At 37.3% G+C, this 21795-nt stretch overlaps 1 protein-coding gene and 1 long non-coding RNA gene across 4 annotated transcripts in view; one reads left to right on the top strand and one right to left on the bottom strand.

The window, feature by feature from the left end:
* RHOBTB1 (Rho related BTB domain containing 1) overlaps positions 1–21795 on the top strand; it is a 178427-nt gene that overhangs the window by 79151 nt on the left and 77481 nt on the right. For 2 of the 3 annotated variants that reach the window (XM_053692254.1, XM_053692252.1), the window contains exon 2: positions 3307–3405. The gene's annotated coding sequence lies outside the window, so the exon portion shown is untranslated. Of the gene's footprint in view, positions 1–3306; positions 3406–8720; positions 8900–21795 lie in introns of those variants that run through there. The other variant, XM_053692255.1, reaches the window with a different exon arrangement.
* Positions 3274–4995, bottom strand: LOC128639969 (uncharacterized). Its single transcript, XR_008399277.1, has 3 exons — positions 4874–4995; positions 3835–3890; positions 3274–3604 (listed from the first exon to the last, which is right to left on the bottom strand). It is a non-coding gene; the product is annotated as an uncharacterized LOC128639969 (long non-coding RNA).

Genomic DNA, 21795 nt, shown 5'->3' with positions numbered 1-21795 from the left:
AATTAGAAAGTTGTTTAAAATATCTGTTTCATGAAAAAATAATTTTTGGGTTTCATGTCCCTTTTAATTGAATCACATCAAAATAATTCAAATCCCACTGTACAGGCAGATGTGACCTGCAATGGCATCACTAGGCAACAGAACATATGTTCGATTAAACATGTTCCTAGATAATACAACTTCCTTTATTACACAAACTAGTTTTTAATAAAACGAGACAGTGCACACAAAATGCTTTTTATCTGTATTGATCCAGCAATGTTATAGATTTGGGTTTCTAAATTTTCAGCCTATTGCAGGAGAAATACTGGATAGTAATTTAGCAGATTATGCCTGAGGCAGATGCCTTTTGTTTGTGTTTGAGCAATTTAGTCGTAGTTTCAATGTAAAGTTTCTATATAAAATATACTGAAATGTATAATATTATTCAAAGATATTTATGATTAAAACCTTAAAGGGATAGTAAAGTCCAAATTAAACTTTCATGATTCAGATAGGGCATGTAATTTGAAACAACTTTCTAATTTACTTTTATCATTAAATTTTCTTTGTTCTCTTGGTATTCTTAGTTAAAAGCTAAACCTAGGTAGGCTCATATGCTAATTTCTAAGCCCTTGAAGAGAGCCTCTTATTTGAATGCATTTGACAGTTTTTCACAGCTAGAGGGTGTTAGTTCATGTGTTTCATATAAATAACATTGTGCTCGCGCACGTGTAGTTATTTAAGAGTCAGCACTAATTGCCTGAAGTGTAAGTTTGTCAAAAGATCTGCAATCTTGGGGCTCACAATCTTGAGTATGCTTATATTATCTCCTTTGCTGTAAGCCCTTACTGTGTGTAGAATGTTGCAGGGTTATAATTCTAGATACTTAAAGGACCTCTTGATGCAGTAGAATTGCATAACTAACAAGTGCATATTAAAAAGACAATACAATACACTTACTCTGAATTTCAAATAAGCAGTAGATTAGACATTTTTTTTATTTTCTCCCATTTTCCGCCCCCCTGTATCATGTGAATGACATCAGCCAATCACAGACTAGTATACTTGTGCACATGCTCAGTAGGATTTTGTTCCCAAGAAAGTATGAATATAAAAAGACTGAGTAAAATTTGATAATGGAAGTAAATTGGAAAGTGTCTTAAAACTGCATGCGCTATCTGATTCATGAAAGTTTATTTTGACTTGAGTGTCCCTTTAAGAATCCATTCCAGCCTCTCTGGGGGTGGTGGAAAGTTAAATTGTACTAAAAAATTAATCTTATAGATAAATATAATATCTAAATAAATATAACTAAATATATTTCAAAATTGTATTTTTTTTGTACTGCAATTTTTACCACACATAGGGCTAGATCACAAGAGGAGCGTTCTTAAGATTCCCGCTCGAGCGTAAACTTCGATAGAAGTAATGTTTTTGTACACATTTGGGTAGCACACATATTACAAGTTAAAAGTAAAAAGATTGCGCGCAAGAGAAACCTGACGCCTGCTAACCAAAGGACTCCAAATATTACAACCGAGTTAACTTATTCTCCCCTTAGACTTCAATGGAAAGCACAGAAAAAAACCTAACCTTGCTCACTAACCCGACAGGAGTTATTAATATTTCATATTGAGAAAAATTAAATGTTTTTATTGTAAATAAATAAATATATATATATATACACTGTATAGGTATAGATATATATTTTACATTAACAATATTATGACGAACTTGAAATGCAATTGGGCTCTTGCAATTGTGTTTAACTTAACCTTGTAATATGAACACTCTTTCTTTCTGTTGCACGCAAAAATCCAATATCGCTCGCTCGCTCGCAACAGTTAGCATGCCACTTGTAATCTATCCCATAATTAATCATTTAATAGAGAATTGCTGTTTGAAATTAATATATCTTTAACAATATGCAGCAACACAAACTAGTTTTATAACTTTTTCAAATGTCACTAATTTATTCTGCAGCTTAACTACTGATACTAAATGGAATTGGCAGAGACAGAGAATATAGGGATGATTAATTACAACTGTCACATAAAGTTTTTGCTTTCACATTACAGACACACCCCAAGTGAGAGTTTAAAGTGTAAACATCCCGCATCCAGCCATTACAAAATATATTAAAGCGACTGTATAATGCATGCAACTTACAGCTTATTTCAGAGTAACAAAGAGAGCACACTAAGGGGCCGATTTTATTATGGTGCGGGCGACTGTTCTCTTATTTTAACTCATTACAAAAGTCAGATCTGTGATGTTACCGGCTTTTTGACAGCTGTACTTTGCACTTCAGTATAGCTCACCCCCCCCCCCCCCCCAATTCCCTATTTGGAAACCATGTCCGCCCATCGTTTATTGCAAAGAGCCCATTATGTTTATAGTGTTATTGAAGTCACAGTGACAATTCTAATCCTGATTGTGTCAATATATAAACCGTCACCATTTACAAAAACACTTTATCATTGGATATTAACTTAATTAAAAGGAAATAAAAGTGAAATCTACAATAAAAAGGAACGTTTCAAATTCAGTTACAAGCATTTTTTTGCAAAAAGAAATGCTTGAATATTTCCTGAAAGACCAGGAAAGACATTTTATTTATTTTTTAATGGAAAATACAAGTTTGTTTTTAGTAAACTTTATATGTGCTCCAACAGTGTCACATGTTCGTATTATCTTACGTAACTAAGAACTCAATGGTAATTTGATAGGAAGGGGAATACCAAAAACTAAATGAGCCATGGTACTAACGAGTCTTGAATAAGCACAACAGAATAAAGCAACAGTTCTTTCACAGAAACTTCAGAATATTACATCATAACTCTTCCAAGCTACGTGGGTTTTTATTGTTTATATCAGATTGTTTTACCTATTATAAAGATATTATAGTACATTATATTGGATAATTCTCTTATTTGTTTGAAGAACACTTTTGAGAAATATAGAATGTGTGTATATATATATATATATATATATACAGTATATATGTGTGTGTGTATGTACAGTGTATATATATATATATATATATATATATATATGTGTATATGTGTGTGTGTGTATGTGTGTGTGTGTGTATATATATATATATATATATATATATATATTTGTGTATATATGTGTGTGTGTGTGTGTGTGTGTATATATATATATATATATATATATATATATATATGTGTATGTATATATGTGTGTGTATGTATGTGTATATATATATATATATATATATATATATATATAATTTATTTTTTTATTTTGTTTATTTAATGCACCACAGCCATTTTATACTTGTGTTTCATTCTTTTGCAGTTTCCAACTAAGAAAATCTTTAGATGATAACAATTTTTCAAAGTTGTTTTGCTTGATTTCACTATCATGGAGTTCTACATCATTTCTTTTGTAAATGGGGTAAGTACAAATTCACTCATTTTGTTTTTATGGTCGAAAAAAAAACATCGACTTAGGTAGCCCCCTTAAATTAAAACATGGTAAAATAAATTTGCCTGCAGAGCCCCATAATATTATATTCAGTTGCATATAAAATAATAATTATAGCGATGCTTATAATTTCATATATTCTTCTGTCTTCTTTAGTTCTGACAAGTACCTGGAATACAAAAGGAATACTGTTAAAGGGACAGTAAAATTAAACGTACGTTATTCAGATAGAGCAGTTTTAAATAACTTTCCAATTTACTTCCATAAACTAATTTGCATTGTTCTCTTGCTATCCTTTGTTGAAAAGCATACCTAGGTAGGCTCAGGAGCAGCAATGCACTTCTTAGAACTAGCTGTTGATTGGTGGCTGCACATATATACCCTTTGTCATTGGCTTACCTGAAGTGTTTAGTTAGTCCCCAGTAGTGCATTGAGGCTCCTTTAACAAAGGATATCTAAGGAATTAAGCAAATTTGATAACAGAAGTAAATTGGAAAGTTGTTTTTATATGCTCTGTCTGAATCATGAAAGAAAAAAAATAAGCTTCAGCTTCATGTCACTTTTAACTATTGTGTGTGTGTTTATGTGTGCCTGGCTTATGGACTCAATCTATGGTGTTTTCTTACAATATTTAAATCTGAAAATACTATATCCTAAACCAGGGGTGATCAACCTTAGCTCTCCAGAGGTTTTTGAACTACATTTCCCATGATGCTCAGACACTTTAAGCTGGCGGAGCATCATGAGAAATGTAGTTTTAAAACCTCTGGAGAGTCAAGGTTAATGACCCCTGCTATTATGTAACGCAGACAACTTTTACATGATGGGGGGCCTCATGACAATATTTCAAAAGGCTTAAAGGACCAGTCAATACAGTAGATTTGCATAATCAACAAATGCATGATAAGACAATGCAATAGCACTTAGTCTGAACTGCAAATGAGTAGTAGATTTTTTTTAAATAAATTGCAAAGTTATGTCTATTTCCACTCCCCCTGTATCATGTGACAACCATCAGCCAATCACAAAGGCATATACGTATATGCTGTGAACTCTTGCACATGCTCAGTAGGATCTGGTGACTCAAAAAGTGTAAATATTAAAAGACTATGCACATTTTTTTAATGGAAGTAAATTGGAAAGTTGTTTAAAATTGCCTGCTGTATCTGAATCATGAAGTTTTATTTTGACTTGATTGTCCCTTTAAAGGGCCATTATAGTGAAAAAAAATACATGCTCTTGGTGTGTGTGTGTGTATGTGTGTGTGTATATATATATATATATATATATATATATATATATATATATATATATATATATATATATATATATATATATATATATATATATATATATATATACATAAAAACCATACATATGCAGAAAACATTTATTTAAACCCTTAGTTGACCAGAGCAGAAAGCGTTAAATTACTTACAAAACTTCCAGTGCCTGCAGACTAGTTTGTGCTGTAGCCAGTAAGTATACCTGCTATATATACAAGCAGAGTCCATCCCACTTTGCACATTATTGCTGTCAACTTAAAGAAAGACGGAGATCACTACCAACTTGGCTACCGACAGCTGGCGGACAGGCCTCCTGCATGACAGGGATCAGCTTTTGTCACGCTGGGTACTTAACCCATGTGCTCAGAAAGGGAGGGGAATGAACAGCCCATCTTTATCTGCAATGGTATGATGGACCACAAAAATAGGACCACGGATCGTATGTGACAAACAAAATGATGTGAAGAAATAGACTACAGTCATTAAACCATCATTAAAGCTAAAATACAGTTAAAAAATGTCTAAAAAAATAAATAAAAAATATTTATACGTGAAAAAGGTTGTTAAAACTGTTTTATTTGATTTTGAAGCTAACAGGAAATCAATGTCTGTATAGCTGAGCGTAATACTTTTTAAAATCCTCTCTATTAAAAGCAACATAGAAAAAAAATACCTTAGTGTCCCTTTAAGTAACTTCCTTTTATGACTTTAAGGTTAATATAATTGGTACTGTAGCAGAAAGAGGAAAATAAGAAAGGCTATAATAATGCAAAATGACATGTTATTATTCACATAATGGTTAAACACAGACCTAAATTCCAACCTGGTAACTGCAGTGTATTACAGCTTCTGAGCAGATCATGATGAGTGATCAATCAGGTGTGCATATGCATGTAGCAGCCAATCACTGGACATGTCCTGCTCAGGAGCTTTAATATATGGTGATTAAACATATTGGCCTCAATTCCATTTCTTTAGAAAGTCCCTTTGATATTGGGTTAAAAAAAAAAATGTAAATCCAAATAATCACAATATTACCAAGTCCAACACAACTGAGCTCGATAACTCCTACAAACAGTGGCGACAAGCTACCGCATGCCAAGGATGGAGGGCCACAGAGCAGCTTGTGTGCGCAGCCAATCTTGCAAAGTCGCTCCGCTGCAAGCCAGGCAGCCAGGGATGGAGGCCATAGAGCAGCCTGTGTGCACAGCTATACTTGCAAGGCTGCTTTGCTGCAGGCCAGGGAGCCAGGGGTGGGGGCCACAGAGTAAGTGTTGTGCACAGCGCATCTTGCAAGGTCACCCCGCTACAGGCAAAGCAGCCAGGGATGGAGGGCCACAGAGTAGCCTGTGTGCACAGCTAATTTTGCAAGGCTGCTTTGCTGCAGGCCAGGAAGCCAGGGGTGGGGGGGCTACAGAGTGAGCGGTGCGCAGAGCACATTTTGCGAGGCCGCTCCGCTACAAGCCAGGAAGAGGTGGGAGGGCTAGAAAAAAAAATCTGGGATGCCTAGAAAAAAATGATCTGCCCACAATATTCAATCTACAAAATGAGGTGGAACAGAAGAAGGCGCCACAATAGTGCACAATCGGTTGTACTTGGTGTACAGACACGCAGTAAAAGTTTTACTCACAAAATGCAAGGCACTTGAGAAGTGCCACAAACACTTGCTGGACCTTTAGTAGCTGTCCAGATAGCTATCTCCTCAGCAACACAATAACACGAGCCGTGGATTATCACAGGATCGGAAAGGGTTCTGTCAGCGTCAAACCCAATATCAGTGCTAGGTAATGGCAATATATTCTTCTGCATACAGCCCAATAACAAGTGAAATCACACTAGTGGGATGCGTACGTAACAGGGAAATAATAGATAAAAGAAAGTTGTGATCCAAAAGTCTAAAACAAATACAGACTTTTATTGAGATAGTGTAATACCACACAACGCGTTTCTCTGTCGTATTGACTTGTATTGCCATCAAGCTCTGGAAGAAGTCTGCAGCCTTCGGTCTTTTAGAGGCTGTTTATACCCTATGTGTCATTAACTGGAGACATCTCCATGGACACTTTTGAAGTACAAGTATTGTGTTAATGAATATTTTATCTTGAAATGTGTTCTTATGCACTCTTACATCTTTTAATAGCACATTGCAGTACACATATTATACTTTTTATCAGCACATTGCTGCACATTTTAAAATACAAGTTGTATATTTGGGCACTGGTGATTGTGCTTAATACGTATCACACAGCTAGCTGTGTATCGATTTGATATATCATATTAGTGAGCTGTGCACTGATATACTACACAATATTATCTATAAATCTTATTTGTTGCAGTTCACATATTGCACTACAGCAACCACATATTTGTACACATTGTGTTTTGTGTATTGCACATATTGCACCATAAATTATAACAATATAATATGCACACACACATTTTGCGCAATAGGCGCATCCGACGTTTTGTTAATACTGTAATATTCAATCTACATTTGCACACAACAGCACATTTTACAGTGGATAATGGCTGTCAATCAACGAAAGCCATATAGATACACAAAAAAATACAACAGCCCTCATTCTGCTGGTGCAGCCTTCTCTCCTTTAATTGATGGTGATGACATGTTCAGTCATCATCAAAAAGTGCTGTTGATGTTATTGGCCTGTCTTGTTTTTGGATATGAGTATGCGCAGATTGTGGCTGATATTGTTACTTGTTTATCCTGTGTGTTATCAATCTGTGGGTGTTGCACATTTATCAAGTGCCGCTGGCTGTTGAATTGAATGTATCTATTTTGTTGATAACTTCTGGTCAGGTGACTTGTGATGCTGTTCATGCATCCAATGGGTGACTTTTCTGATATCCGATCCGATATTTTTTTCAAAAATGAAATTGTGTTATCGTTTGTGCATTTGTGCATTTGTGATATCACTTTTGATCATTCCTATGTTGAAAAAAATATATTGGTAACTGAAAAACAAGATCGACTAGATTGGAATCAACCCATAGTTAGCAAGAATGACATGTTCTAGCAAATTAGAATTTTTCGATAGGGCATGCAATTTTAAACAACTTTCCAATTTACTTTTATCATCAAATTTGCTTTGCTCTCCTGGTATTCTTTGTTGAAAGCTAAACCTAGGTAGGCCCATATGTTAATTTCTAAGCAGTTGAACTGCCTCTTATCTCAGTGCATTTTGACAGTTTTACACAGTTAGACACTATAATAAAAACAGATCAGCGCTCAACCTGGGAACGAACAGTAGCATAATAGCTTGTTCTATAGCTAGTTACCACCCAAGAAGCAGCCTCTTTTTGCTTAACATGTGCCTTTTAACAGAGTATATCAGTCTGATCCTGACTAAATAGTGCAGTCCAGTCTCGAAATACCAGGCAATCCTTCTCTGAACGAGAGAAACATGTGTGTAGTATAGATAACATTGTGATCACTCCTGTGGAGTTATTTATGAGTCAACACCGATTGGCTAAAATGCATGTCTGTCAAAAGCACTGAAATAATAGGGCAATCTGCAGAGGTTTAGAAACCAGGTAATTACAGAGGTAATAAGTGTATTAATATAACAGTGTTGGTTATGCAAAACTGGAGAATGAGTAATAAAGGGATTATATTTTTAAACAATAAAAATTCTGAAGTAGACTATCCCTTTAACTTTTTTTTTTCATTTTTTTTTTGTTTTGTAACTTTTGTTGATTCCTATTACATATCTTCCTGTTTGCAATGATTCACCTAATTATATATGTATGCATACTGTACTTAAATAATGAAAACACACCCTTTCATAGATAACTGCTGATTCATAGATAATGTATTCAGGATAAGGTCATATGACTGTGACTGCAGAATCAGTCTAATGACATTCCTGCTCCAATGGAAAATCTTTAAAAAGGTAGACAGAGAACAAAAAGTAAGACTGACTGCTTGTTTCTGCTGTTTATGAAATCTGCTCTTACAAAGCTGAAAGTTCAAGAGAGGAACCAATACTTAATGCAAAGTATTCTAACAAGAATAGAGAATTGCTGTTTCTTATTATTTGTAATTGGCTTTGTGGGGATGACATTCAATTCTGGAAAGAAATCCATTTGATATTGTGAAGCATTAATGTTACCATGACAAGATCCGACAACCTGAAGATAAGCCCACTGTTAAATGGAATGTAAGTAGAATTCTGTGTAAACTGGTTAATCAGGTTTATGCAGAATTGTTATTCTATAAATAAATACTAGTATATGTTTTACAGTAGAAGTATCAAAGTATATGGCTTGTAACAGGTTAGTTTATATTCTCATTGACGTAAGCTCAACCGTGCAATATGAATTCTTGACCTATTAATTGCTGTTTATATATATATATATATATATATATATATATATATATATATATATATATATATATATATATATATATATTACATAATTTCTATATAAACATTGTTTAGAACTATTATAACAAAAATAGAATTACCTATTTGGGGATATACTGTTTAAAAATATTGATGTATGTGTGAAAACGTATAGAGACACCTGACTACATATTTATTATAGTTAGCAACAAATTAGACATCAATTGTATTACTGTTGCAGTAATGCATTTTTAATGAAATGCAAAACTATACTTCCCACCCATGTAACAGCTGAATTATTTAGCTTAAAGGGCCACTAAACCCCAAATTTTTCTTTCATGATTCAGATAGAGAATACAATTTTAAACAACATTCCAATTCACTTGCATTATCTATTTTGCTGCAATCTTTAGATATCCTTTGTTAAAGAAATAGCAATGCACATTGGTGAGCCAATCACACGAGGCATCTATGTGCAGCCACCAATCAGAAGCTACTGAGCCTAATTCTAGATATGCTTTTTAGGAAAGAATATCAAGAGAATGAAGCAAATTAGACAATAGAAGTAAATTAGAAAGCTGTTTAAAATGGTATTCTCTATCTGAATCATGAAATAAAAAAATTGGGTTTAATGTCCCTTTAATAGCCTCGACACTCAGTTTTGCATACCTGCATCATTACTAAAACTTTAAACTGCTTTGTGGAAAAACAGTGACTGCATTGAGTTTATTCAGTATTTCCATTGCTCCTTTCTTTTTATATAAGCCTTTTTACCCATTACATCAATAATGCCCCCAATACTGTGGGCCAGATTCCCAGATGTTTATATGATTGCAGAAGAGCAGTTGTAAAGGTAAAAATAAAGGTATAGTCTAGTCAAAATTAAAATTAAATTCTCTTGGTATCTCTATTTGAATGTAAGCTTAGGAGTCGTCCCATTTTTGGTTCTGCACCAGGGTAGTGCTTGCTGATTGGTGGCTACATTTAGACACCAATCAGAAAGCGCTACCCAGGTGCTGAACCAAATATAGGCCAGCTCCTATGCTTACATTTTTGCTTTTTCAAATAAAGATAACAAGAGAATGAAGAAAAATGAATAATAGGAGTAAATTAGAAAGTTGCTTAAAATTGCTGCTCGATCTGAATCTTGAAAGTTTATTTTTGACTAGGCTATTTCTTTAATTTTTTTAAATTCATTGATTCATTCATGATTTAGAAAGGGCATACCATTTTAAACAACTTTCTAATTTACTTCTATTATCTAATTTGCTTAATTCTCTTGATATACGTTGCTGAAAAGCATATCTAGATAGGCTCAGTAGCTGCTGATTGGTTGCTGCACATAGATGCCTCGTGTGATTGGCTCACACATGTGCATTGCTATTTCTTCAACAACGGATATCTACTGAATGAAGCAAATTAGATAATACATTGGAATGTTGTTTAAAATTGTATTCTCTACTTGAATCATGAAAGAAATGTTTTGGGTTTAGTGTCCCTTTAACAGTTTCGTTAGTGGGCATTTCTGCCATTAGCATCTGTATTTGTCCAATACATGATATCTCGCACGTTAAACGTGAGGTGCTAGCAAGGCGGAAAACAATCATTACAATTGCAAAACTTTAGAAACACATTTAATAAGCGGTTTATGAAAATTTGGTTGTTATCAAATATTTGCATGTCTGTTTTTTTTTTTATGGTAAAGTGGTTTCATTGAATAGTACAAAAGGTTTCTTTGCAAACTCGCATATTTAAATGAGGGGAATGGCCATAAGAATTCTGGGGCATTCTAGAGGGCGTGGTTAGGATTTTTTACTTTCAGTTAGGCCTAGGGCGCGATCACATATACGGCACAGGTTTCGGCGCAATCGTGGGAACCCACGCCGCCCGTAATTTCACCTCGCACATCAGGGTATTACATATACTGCGTCGTTAGATGCTAAACTGGCGTAAGTAGGACAAACTGGCGATCTTCTGAAATGTGCGCAAATATACATTTTAATCGTTGCAAGTAACTTACGCCAGTATTTTATCCACGGAAAGTGCCAATAAAGAGAAGTTTTATGCAAATTAGGCTAACACTCGTAAAAATGAACCGCGATTTCATATAAAAATGCGACACGTAATTATGCTATTCAAAATTCATATATAAACCCATATATAAAGAGATGAAGGTAATACAATTATGATTTCCCATTGTTCTCTCCTCCAAGTATTGTTGATTGTTTTGAGAAGAAATATAAAGTAAATAAGCAAGTATATGTCCACAATGTGATAAAGTACCTACAAGCTCAATCCATTTGATTATGTTGTGGCTTCAAACTATTTCAAATACACAAATAAACCTTAAAAAAACACTATCATAGTATACTGTCCCTTTAACCTTGAGATGCTGCTTAATTGTATGTGTTTGTTAAGGCTTCCAGGGAGTTACGTTGCTTTTTTAGTCAGTGCAAGGGTTGCTGCGCCTGCAATTTGTGGTGAGATGAGAATGAAGTAGATTTTATATATATATATATATGTGTGTGTTTGCGTATTTTTATATATATATATTTCCAAATGAAATGCACTCACAGGAACTTTTGGGTGAAAAGAATCTAAAATTTAATTAACGGTTCTGATGAAGGGGATTTGTATATCTCCAAAACGTTAATTACATTTTGGATTCTTTTCACCTAAAAGTTCCTGTAAGTGCATTTCATTTGGAAAAATAGTTTACATATTTGCACCCAGGTAGTTGCCAGCAGGTGGGTGGATCAGCTACTTGGACTAAAAAAAAAAAACACAAAAAAAATATATATACATATAAAAAAAAAATTTTGTGGGTTTTTTTTAACTCTACAAAAAGCAATATATAATTTTAACATAAATCTCAGAACCCACCTGGAACTTAATTAGCTCAACCTTTCTGTAACATACTGAATGCTGAGACAGCAATTAATGTAGCTGTAAAAATGATTTCCCCCTAGAGGGAGCCATTACACAGTGGTGTTAATTTTTCCAACTACGTCAAGCAGTTGAAGCAATGCACAATAAAGCTCAGTGCTTATGAGCTTTACTTTTTATGAAATAAAATTCAGGACATGCTAAAAACTGATATGTTATTATATGACAATGTAAATTTGTATTATTATCAGAGCTGTCAATTCACACTATGAGACAGTGTTTTTGTGATCTGCTCTCCAGATCACAATATGTATCAATAAAACCACACTATAAAATAAAAAATATATATATTTATATATGTTCCTGTGTAATTACCCTTATTTCAGAACCGCTTCTGGTTTACATTTGATATATATATAATTATAAATGTGCATTCAGATCCTTCAGATTATTTGTGATATATAATATTTTTTAATGGCTTTACACTCTGGTTGCTTCATTTTAAAACAACGTAGTAAGCGATCTTCAACCCTTAGCGTCAGGGCCGGCTCAACCATGGGACCAAGTGGATCTAATGGACCCAGGCAGCAATTGACAAGGAGCAGCACTTCAGTGACATTCACTGTCAGACCCAAACCGCTCCTGTCCTCTGTCTCAGTGGGGGGAAGTCGCAGGCTCCCAGCAGCATAACCCCAATCTTGCACAAAGGCACAAAACTGATCAAAGGCAACATTCAAGGTTGAACAAGTGCATCTCTTCGCTAACTTCCTTTTTTGGTTAAATAGATAGACAACACCTTTACTACACATTCTCCAGCTTGGCACAACCAACATTGTTATATTAATATACATTATAACTTCAAAACCTCTATATTTCTGCCTGTTTCTTAGCATTAGTAGGCTGCCTCTTATCTCAGGGCATTCTATATGGTTTTCGAAGCCAGACAATGCTAGCTCATGTGTGCCATATAGATATCATTGTGCTCACTCCCGTGGAGTTACACATGAGACAGAACTTATTGGCTAAAATGCAAGCTTGTATAAATCACTGATATAAGGGGGCAGTCTGCAGAGGCTTAGCTGCAAGGTAATCACAGAGGTAAAACGTATATTAATATATCAGGGTTGGTTATGCAAAACTGGGGAATGAGTAATAAAGGGGGTATCTATCTTTTTAAAGAATAACAATTTTCAAGTATACTGTCCCTTTTTAATCTTAGAATCTGCAATGGCTGGACATAGCTGCAGAGCCAATCAGAAGCAGTGTATGGTTGTTTACACGGGTCCTGCCTCAAGCAAGAGCAGGCCCTAATTTATCTATTTATATCCTTAATGGGTTAAATACATGGGGCCCGGTTCTCAATATATGTCTAGCATAGACCAAAATTGTCACTTACTTTACAATATAATGCTCAGTAAAATAAGCTGTCTTTTTTACATAAAGCATATTATTGAGATAGTTACCACGGTTAAAATCCTGTTACAACCATTCCTGAGGGACCTCACAATCAGGGGTCAAGTCCTACAAAAATAAGTGTGGGAACTCACCAAGACTTTTACCTCCCTCACAATTAATATTGTTTCACACACACACACACTGTATTTATATGTATATAATCTATACACTTTGGTTAATGAAAGCAAATTAAATCTAATGAAAGGTTGAATTTGGCCTGCGACTCCTCCTCTATCAGAGTCTCACCCACTAAAGGTGCAATAGTCCTATTTCTGATGAGGGGAGCTAAATAACCCAGAGCAAGCCACACAGAAATGTAAGTACAATGTGTTTCACACAGTGCGGGGTGACAGGCTTTTTAATGTATTGTAGGAAGTATTACTGCTCATTACTAGATGATCTCACTATCCCTTTAACCAGACTTTGCTCCGGCCCCTTCCACCAAAAGCAGCAGCAGCAGTGTTTACTTAAAGGGACATAATACTCATATGCTAAATCCTTTGAAACTGATGCAGTATAACTGTAAAAAGCTGAAAATATCACCTGAGCATCTCTATGTAAAAAAGGAAGATATTTTCACAATTTCCTCAGCTCAGCAGAGTAAGTTCTGTGTAAAAAGTTATACTCAGTCACTGCCTAGCTGCAGGTAAAAAAATGAAGAAATGAACAGCAGCCAATCAGCATCAACAGTGCTGAGGTCATGAACTCTCTTATTGTGATCTCATGAGATTTCACTTAACTCTCATGAGAATTCATTGTAAACTTTCTTACACTGAATAGGGAAATAAGATGAGTGTGCACGAAAGCTCGCTCCCTTAGCTGTCCTGGGACAGACATACTGATTTGTTGCTTAGAAGTCCTTTACAATGGGATGTGGCTACTGAGAAACTTTTGAGGTAAAATATCTTTCTTTTTTACATAGAGATGTTCAGGTGATATTTTCTAGTCAGCTTTTTACAGCTATGCTGCATCACTTTCAAGTGTTTAAACATTTGGGTATTATGGCCCTTTAAGCGTTTCTGTTCACTTTCCGGGGGGAATTTAGTTCCACCTGCAAAAATAGTGCAGGAACTCCGTTCCCATGCGTTTCCGCTCAACTCGACCCCTGCTCGCAATACTGACAAGTACACAGCACAACCAAAAAACTTTAGTGAATCTGGCCCATAGTTACCAAGGAACATTCTTGTAATAAAAATCTCTAACAAATTTGATCATTTTATTATTGCATTAGCAAGTGCCTTACATGAGAAAACGCCCTTATGTGTTTTTGCCTTGGCATTTAAAACATTTGCTTTTCAAGTTTGTGGTTTGGCAATAGATGCTAAAAGGAGAAACATTTTTATTTTTTTATGCTGCAACTTAACAGCTTTTTTTTAACAATTATTGTTTATGCAAATTAGAATTTCACTGATTAATGTTTCTCCTCCTAATAATACTACAGCAATTACCAAACTATCATTAACGGTTTATAAGTCATTGACTTCACTACTGCGAGGGGCTCGTGCTGAGCTCTGCATTTCACGCTGGGTATTGAGCACCATCTCTAGAAAGCTTGTAATAGTCGCATGTGTCACGTTAGTTAAATCTATATTTCTGCAGTATAAATTGTGTCAAACATTGTCACATTTTCATAGTACTTAAAGGGACATACCCCAATTTTTTTATGTATTTCACTAATGTGCAGCAATAAAATTAAAAGAGAAAGCTATTTAAAATAATCACTCAAATTTGCCTTGAAATTCTTTTAACACTTCTTTTCATTTTTTTTCATTCTCTTGGTATCTTCTGTTGAAAAGCAAAGACTTTTAAGCTTAAGAGTGTGCATGAGTCTTGAGAACTATATGGCAGTAGTTTTTGCAAGGATTTTATTCATTTCAAAGAGCACTAAATGGCAGCACTATTTTGTGCCATATTGTGTTTCAGACACTTACCTAGGTATCTCTTCAACAAAGAATACCATGGAACAAAGCAAATTGGAAACTTTTTCTAAAATTGTATGTTCTTGTAGTTATGCCCCTGGTGCCAGGGAAAAGTATTCAAAGAGCCTAAGATTCTATGCCTAATTGATTGACAGTTGTGTATGGTGACCGTGTGCATAATTAATAAAATAAATGTATAGAGTATTCTTTCACCATAGTGTATCTATTAGTTTAAAAATAAAAAAAAATGTATGTCCTTTTAATTACTCACTTTCACATCTTTTAAAAAAGCACGATTTTAAATCATTTTGCATGGAAAGTTAGTCATCTGAAAGCTAAAAAACATAATTTATGCTTACCTGATAAATTCCTTTCTTCTGTTGTGTGATTAGTTCACGGGTCATCATTACTTCTGGGATATAACTCCTCCCCAACAGGAAATGCAAGAGGATTCACCCAGCAGAGCTGCATATAGCTCCTCCCCTCTACGTCACTCCCAGTCATTCGACCAAGGACCAACGAGAAAGGAGAAACCAAGGGTGAAGTGGTGACTGTAGTATAATTTAAAAAATATTTACCTGCCTTAAAAAACAGGGCGGGCCGTGGACTGATCACACAACAGAAGAAAGGAATTTATCAGGTAAGCATAAATTATGTTTTCTTCTGTTATGTGTGATCAGTCCACGGGTCATCATTACTTCTGGGATACCAATACCAAAGCAAAAGTACACGGATGACGGGAGGGCTAGGCAGGCTCATTATACAGAAGGAACCACTGCCTGAAGAACCTTTCTCCCAAAAATAGCCTCCGAAGAAGCAAAAGTGTCAAATTTGTAAAATTTTGAAAAAGTATGGAGCGAAGACCAAGTTGCAGCCTTGCAAATCTGTTCAACAGAGGCCTCATTCTTAAAGGCCCAAGTGGAAGCCACAGCTCTAGTAGAATGAGCTGTAATTCTTTCAGGAGGCTGCTGTCCAGCAGTCTCATAGGCTAAACGAATTATGCTACGAAGCCAGAAGGAAAGAGAGGTAGCCGAAGCCTTTTGACCTCTCCTCTGACCAGAGTACACGACAAACAGGGAAGACGTTTGTCGAAATTCCTTAGTTGCCTGCAAATAGAACTTGAGGGCACGAACTACATCCAGATTGTGCAGAAGACGTTCCTTCTTTGAAGAAGGATTCGGGCACAAAGAAGGAACAACGATCTCCTGATTGATGTTCCTGTTAGTGACTACCTTAGGTAAGAACCCAGGTTTTGTACGCAGAACTACCTTATCTGAATGAAAAATCAAATAAGGAGAATCACAATGTAGGGCTGATAACTCAGAGACTCTCCGAGCCGAAGAAATAGCCGTTAAAAATAGAACTTTCCAAGATAACAACTTTATATCAATGGAATGAAGGGGTTCAAACGGAACTCCTTGTAAAACGTTAAGAACCAGGTTTAAACTCCATGGCGGAGCAACAGTTTTAAACACAGGCTTGATCCTAGCTAAAGCTTGACAAAAAGCCTGGACGTCTGGAATTTCTGACAGACGCTTGTGCAACAAAATGGACAGAGCTGAGATCTGTCCCTTTAATGAACTAGCCGATAAACCCTTTTCTAAACCTTCTTGTAGAAAGGACAATATCCTAGGAATCCTAACCTTACTCCAAGAGTAACCTTTGGATTCGCACCAGGATAGGTATTTACGCCATATCTTATGGTAAATCCTTCTGGTAACAGGCTTCCTAGCCTGTATCAGGGTATCAATAACCGACTCAGAAAAACCACGTTTTGATAAAATCAAACGTTCAATTTCCAAGCAGTCAGCTTCAGAGAAGTTAGATTTTGATGTTTGAATGGACCCTGAATCAGAAGGTCCTGTTTTAGAGGTAGAGACCAAGGTGGACAGGATGACATGTCCACTAGATCTGCATACCAAGTCCTGCGTGGCCATGCAGGCGCTATTAGAATCACTGATGCTCTCTCCTGTTTGATTCTGGCAATCAATCGAGGAAGCATCGGGAAGGGTGGAAACACATAAGCCATCCCGAAGGTCCAAGGTGCTGTCAAAGCATCTATCAGAACCGCTCCCGGATCCCTGGATCTGGACCCGTAGCGAGGAAGTTTGGCGTTCTGACGAGACGCCATGAGATCTATCTCTGGTTTGCCCCAACGTCGAAGTATTTGGGCAAAGACCTCCGGATGAAGTTCCCACTCCCCCGGATGAAAAGTCTGACGACTCAAGAAATCCGCCTCCCAGTTCTCCACTCCCGGGATGTGGATTGCTGACAGGTGGCAAAAGTGAGACTCTGCCCAGCGAATTATCTTTGATACTTCCATCATTGCTAGGGAGCTCCTTGTCCCTCCCTGATGGTTGATGTAAGCTACAGTCGTGATGTTGTCCGACTGAAACCTGATGAACCCCCGAGTTGTTAACTGGGGCCAAGCCAGAAGGGCATTGAGAACTGCTCTCAATTCCAGAATGTTTATTGGAAGGAGGCTCTCCTCCTGATTCCATAAACCCTGAGCCTTCAGAGAATTCCAGACAGCGCCCCAACCTAGTAGGCTGGCGTCTGTTGTTACAATTGTCCAGTCTGGCCTGCTGAATGGCATCCCCCTGGATAGATGTGGCCGATAAAGCCACCATAGAAGAGAATTTCTGGTCTCTTGATCCAGATTCAGAGTAGGGGACAAATCTGAGTAATCCCCATTCCACTGTCTTAGCATGCACAATTGCAGAGGTCTGAGATGTAGGCGAGCAAAAGGTACTATGTCCATTGCCGCTACCATTAAGCCGATCACCTCCATGCATTGAGCTACTGACGGGTGTTGAATGGAATGAAGGACACGGCATACATTTTGAAGCTTTGTTAACCTGTCTTCTGTCAGGTAAATCTTCATTTCTACAGAATCTATAAGAGTCCCCAAGAAGGGAACTCTTGTGAGTGGAAAGAGAGAACTCTTCTTTTCGTTCACCTTCCATCCATGCGACCTTAGAAATGCCAGTACTAACTCTGTATGAGACTTGGCAGTTTGAAAGCTTGGAGCTTGTATCAGAATGTCGTCCAGGTATGGAGCTACCGAAATTCCTCGCGGTCTTAGGACCGCTAGAAGAGTACCCAGAACCTTTGTGAAGATTCTTGGAGCCGTAGCCAATCCGAATGGAAGAGCTACAAATTGGTAATGCCTGTCTAGAAAGGCAAACCTTAGATACCGGTAATGATCCTTGTGAATCGGTATGTGAAGGTAAGCATCCTTTAAATCCACTGTGGTCATGTACTGACCTCTTTGGATCATGGGTAAAATTGTCCGAATAGTTTCCATTTTGAACGATGGAACTCTTAGGAATTTGTTTAGGATCTTTAAATCCAAGATTGGCCTGAAAGTTCCCTCTTTTTTGGGAACTACAAACAGATTTGAGTAAAACCCTTGTCCTTGTTCCGACCGCGGAACCGGATGGATCACTCCCATTAATAAAAGATCTTGTACGCAGCGTAGAAACGCCTCTTTCTTTATTTGGTTTGTTGACAACCTTGACAGATGAAATCTCCCTCTTGGGGGAGAGAATTTGAAGTCCAGAAGGTATCCCTGAGATATGATCTCTAGCGCCCAGGGATCCTGAACATCTCTTGCCCAAGCCTGGGCGAAGAGAGAAAGTCTGCCCCCCACCAGATCCGGTCCCGGATCGGGGGCCCTCGATTCATGCTGTCTTAGGGGCAGCAGCAGGTTTCCTGGCCTGCTTGCCCTTGTTCCAGGACTGATTAGGTCTCCAGCCTTGTCTGTAACGAGCAACAGCTCCTTCCTGTTTTGGTGCAGAGGAAGTTGATGCTGCTCCTGCTTTGAAATTACGAAAGGAACGAAAATTAGACTGTCTAGTCTTAGCTTTGGCTTTGTCCTGAGGCAGGGCATGGCCTTTACCTCCTGTAATGTCAGCGATAATCTCCTTCAACCCGGGCCCGAATAAGGTCTGTCCCTTGAAAGGTATATTAAGCAATTTAGATTTAGAAGTAACATCAGCTGACCAGGATTTTAGCCACAGTGCTCTGCGTGCCTGAATGGCGAATCCTGAATTCTTAGCCGTAAGTTTGGTTAAATGTACTACGGCTTCCGAAATAAAAGAATTAGCTAGTTTAAGGACTCTAAACCTGTCCGTAATCTCGTCCAGCGTAGCTGAACTAATGTTCTCTTCCAGAGATTCAATCCAGAATGCTGCAGCAGCCGTGACCGGCGCGATGCATGCAAGGGGTTGCAATATAAAACCTTGTTGAACAAACATTTTCTTAAGGTAACCCTCTAGTTTTTTATCCATTGGATCTGAAAAAGCACAGCTATCCTCAACCGGGATAGTGGTACGCTTAGCTAAGGTAGAAACTGCTCCCTCCACCTTAGGGACCGTTTGCCATAAGTCCCGTGTGGTGGCGTCTATTGGAAACATTTTTCTAAATATTGGAGGGGGTGAGAACGGCACACCGGGTCTATCCCACTCCTTAGTAACAATTTCAGTAAGTCTCTTAGGTATAGGAAAAACATCAGTACTCGCCGGTACCGCAAAATATTTATCCAACCTACACATTTTCTCTGGTATTGCAACTGTGTTACAATCATTCAGAGCCGCTAAAACCTCCCCTAGTAATACACGGAGGTTCTCCAATTTAAATTTAAAATTTGAAATATCTGAATCCAATCTGTTTGGATCAGAACCGTCACCCACAGAATGAAGCTCTCCGTCCTCATGCTCTGCAAGCTGTGACGCAGTATCAGACATGGCCCTAGTATTATCAGCGCACTCTGTTCTCACCCCAGAGTGATCACGCTTGCCTCTTAGTTCTGGTAATTTAGCCAAAACTTCAGTCATAACAGTAGCCATATCTTGTAATGTTATCTGTAATGGCCGCCCAGATGTACTGGGCGCCACAATATCACGCACCTCCCGAGCGGGAGATGCAGGTACTGACACGTGAGGCGAGTTAGTCGGCATAACTCTCCCCTCGCTGTTAGGTGAAATTTGTTCAATTTGTACAGATTGGCTTTTATTTAAAGTAGCATCAATACAGTTAGTACATAAATTTCTATTGGGCTCCACCTTGGCATTGGAACAAATGACACAGGTATCTTCCTCTGAATCAGACATGTTCAACACACTAGCAAATAAACTTGCAACTTGGCTACAATTTTATTTAATAAAAACTTACTGTGCCTCAAAGAAAACACTAAACGATTAATGACAGTTGAAATAATAAACTGAAAAACAGTTATAGCATCAATCCTTGTAAACAACACAACTTTAGCAAAGGTTTCCCATTAGCAAAGCAAAATTAATTAAATTACAGAGTAACGTTTTTTATCACAGTCAATATATAATTCTCACAGCTCTGCTGAGAGAATCTACCTCCCTCAAAAGAAGTTTTGAAGACCCCTGAGTTCTGTAGAGATGAACCGGATCATGCAGGAAATACAATGAGCAACTGACTGGAAATTTTGATGCGTAGCAAAGAGCGCCAAAAACGGCCCCTCCCCCTCACACACAGCAGTGAGGGAGAAACGAAACTGTCATAATTAGAATAAGCAACTGCCAAGTGGAAAAATAGCCCAAACATTTATTCACTCAGTACCTCACTAAATGTAAACGATTCTACATTCCAGCAAAAACGTTTAACATAATCAATACATATAAAAAAATTCTTATGTACTTTTTACAGAGTAATTCCAGTGAAGTACCATTCCCAGAATACTGAAGTGCAAAGTATACATACATGACATTATATCGGTATGGAAGGATTTTCTCATCAATTCCATTGTCAGAAAATAAAAACTGCTACATACCTCTATGCAGATTCATCTGCCCGCTGTCCCCTGATCTGAAGTTTTTACCTCTCCTCAGATGGCCGAGAACAGCAATATGATCTTAACTACTCCGGCTAAAATCATAGTAAAACTCTGGTAGATTCTTCTTCAAACTCTGCCAGAGAGGCAATAACACACTCCGGTGTCATTGTAAAATAACAAACTTTTGATTGAAGTCATAAAAACTAAGAATAATCACCATAGTCCTCTTACACATCCTATCTAGTCGTTGGGTGCAAGAGAATGACTGGGAGTGACGTAGAGGGGAGGAGCTATATGCAGCTCTGCTGGGTGAATCCTCTTGCATTTCCTGTTGGGGAGGAGTTATATCCCAGAAGTAATGATGACCCGTGGACTGATCACACATAACAGAAGAAATGATACTTTTTGTTGTTGTAGCACAACAATTCCTTTGCAAGTGTTTTGCCGACATACTAATTCCATGTGGACAAGGTTCTCAACTTGCGAATCTGTTCCCATGGCTTTACGGCGTACGGCAGCATACCCTGTTCATCTGCTGCCCGTTTGTACTGTTACACACTCAAGCGAGTGTGTAACACCGCCCCCTCCTCTCTCGCAACCAATCAATTGAAGGGCCTGTCAATCACACCAAGCGAAAGTGT

Source organism: Bombina bombina, chromosome 9, assembly GCF_027579735.1.
Source record: "Bombina bombina isolate aBomBom1 chromosome 9, aBomBom1.pri, whole genome shotgun sequence".
Classification (NCBI taxonomy): domain Eukaryota; kingdom Metazoa; phylum Chordata; class Amphibia; order Anura; family Bombinatoridae; genus Bombina; species Bombina bombina.
This window is presented reverse-complemented; position numbering and strand designations above follow the sequence as displayed.